This window comes from Nematolebias whitei, chromosome 3, assembly GCF_014905685.2.
Source record: "Nematolebias whitei isolate Nwh7 chromosome 3, NemWhi1, whole genome shotgun sequence".
NCBI classification, from domain to species: Eukaryota; Metazoa; Chordata; class Actinopteri; order Cyprinodontiformes; family Rivulidae; genus Nematolebias; species Nematolebias whitei.
The window spans coordinates 54806421-54809117 of record NC_056500.1 but is presented as its reverse complement, the minus strand read 5'-3'; the positions used below and the strand labels follow the sequence as shown (position 1 = coordinate 54809117).

General features: G+C 37.2%; 1 protein-coding gene across 1 annotated transcript in view; it reads left to right on the top strand.

The window, feature by feature from the left end:
• Positions 1–2697, top strand: part of reps2 (RALBP1 associated Eps domain containing 2) — a 44748-nt gene that overhangs the window by 15571 nt on the left and 26480 nt on the right. The window lies entirely within an intron of this gene.

Here is a 2697-nt window from a genome sequence, read left to right as displayed (position 1 = left end):
GAGCAAGTGGCTGTATAAAAAGTGCAAAGAGAATTGGGCTCAGAGGGCATCGTTGTCGGCATCCTCGTTCCAGAGGGAATGTGCCTGAAAGGCCGCCGTTTATTTTGATCTGGGCTACTGGTGAATTGTATATTGATTTTAAACAACTTATGATTGTATTATTAAAGCCAAACCGCTGTAGAACCAGATATAAGTATTCCCATCGTACAGAATCAAAGGCTTTTTCCACATCAAAGCTGATTGTTAAAGAGTTCAAATTATTTCTGCTCATAACGTCGAACAAGTGTAACGCTCGCCTCACGTTATCCTGTGGACGTCTATTTTTAATAAATCCTGTCTGGTCTGTATCAATTAGTTCGGGGATAATATTTTCTAGTCTACTGACAATTATTGAAGTGAATATTTTATAATCAGTGTTCAAATGGGCCGGTATGAGCTACACTCACTTTTATCCGTTCCTGGTTTTGGTATAACGGATATTATCGCTCGTTTCCAGGATGGTGGAATCTCACCCCCTTTAAGCACGTGATTAAAACATTTTAACAGCAAAGGTGTTACAGGCTTCCTAAAAATGTTACACCATTCAGCTGGTAATCCGTCTCCACCTGGTGACTTACTTGCTTTCAGTTTTGAGAAGGCTTTATTGACCTCTGCTGGTGTTATATCTGCAGTTATCCACTTATTTTGTTCCACGCCAATTGAGGGGAGATCCAAAGAGTATAGAAACTGCCTTACTGAGGGAAGCTCGGTTAATTCGGGCTGACTATATGATTTCCTGTAATATATTTCAAATGATTTATGTATTTCGTCTGGGGAGAAACACATCTGGTTGGAAATGGGATTTTTAATTTTAAAGATGGATCTGTCTAGTTGTTGTTTTAGTTGCCAGGCTAATATTTTTTTTGCTCGAGGTCCATTTTCATAATAAGTTTGTTTAATATATTTGAGTTTAAGTATCACCTTATCGTTGAGTTTCCTATTTAGGTCCATTTTTATTGCAGCAATCTGCTGTAATAGAGTAGGGTCTTTGGTTTCAACATGCTTCTGCTCTAAAATGTTTAGTTGTTTAGTCAAGTCATTGAATTGCTCAGATTTGTGCAGCAGTTTTCTATGAAATGTTTTACCTCACACAATGTTCATCATGTTTGTTACTAGAAACGTTTAATTACATAAAATGTTTACTTCAAAATAAGATCTGTTTCATTACATGTTTATTTCTTACCTGAAACATGTTAAAACATCAAATATTTATTACAAATATGATCAAGTTCATCGTGTTTACATGTTCCCTGAAGTGATGAATCAAATGTTTCATAAATGTTTACCACATGAGTTTTTATTACATGAGAAAAAACAAACACTTATATATTATTCAAATGTAAAAATATTTCAAAACAATGAGTTCAGCAAATATATTTATTTTTCCAATCTACATTTTACATATTTCAGAATTGCAGTGTCATATTAACATGTGCAAGTTTCATTAGCATTAGGTTTTACAACCACACTAGAACACATGTTCACTAAACTGTAGCACGCACGCACGCACGCACAATCCGTGTGTCACCTCTTCACCCTCACATGTAAGCAGCAACCTAACTGGTACAGTTCTGTGTTTCTCATGCCACCAGTCACTGTTTCCACATGAACTCTAAGGTGTGCTCGTGTGTGTTCAACATCCTGAGCATCACGTTCACATCTCCATTTAGTGACTGATGGGATTTGAACCTCAGCACATCGTTCATTTATACTTGTGTTGGATGTAACTGGGACCCTGTGTGCACAGTTTTGTTCCACCTCATGTACAACATGTGATGTGAATGACAATAAAGAACCTTGAGCTTGACTCCCTGTCTTTAATATCAAAGCCTCTGTTACAACACAACGTCCCCGGGTAATAATCTGGAGAGAAGACCACAGCTTCTGTTGTGAGCTTGTCTGATGGACGTCCATCCCTTGGACAGAAAAGAAAGACACAGGTCTTAGACAGAGTTTGATGTGACACCTTCAAAACATGCAGAACAGATGCATTAGTGTTAGTGGAACCATTGAAATTGTGAGTTTTTTAACGCTGGCAGAAAATACCTAACAGTGTTAAACAATGACAACAAGATGGCAAAGCAATGAAGTCCTGTATAATATTTAATTCTTTAAAAATTATTTGTCCAGCTGTTTTTGATTCAGCTCTGACCTGAGCTCCCTGTTCTCCTGTAACAGGTGGTTTATTTCTGCTCTTCTTTATTCACACATTGTATTTGTAGCTTTTAGCTGCTGCTTCATGTTCCTCCATCATCTGCAGCCTCACTGAGCTGCTCTCCTGGAGTTTCATCTGAAGGTTTGTCTTGAAGAGGACACATCACAACACACATCAGTATTACTACAGTAAAAGTGACAACACTAGAAACTTTAAACAGTTTATTTCACAATAACACAGATGTCCACTCTGTCTAAACTCAGACTAAGTTACATGAAAATATAAACCTGACCTAAACCAGGTTGACCCACTTCTATGAACATGAACTAAACATGAACTAAACATGAACTAAACATGAACTAAACATGAACTAAACATGAACTAAACATGAACTAAACATGAACTAAACATGAGAACACCCCGACAAAATCATGGCACAAATTTATGGCACGACACCAACAAACTGAATTTAGACACTCACCAGAATGTCTGGAACAAACTAG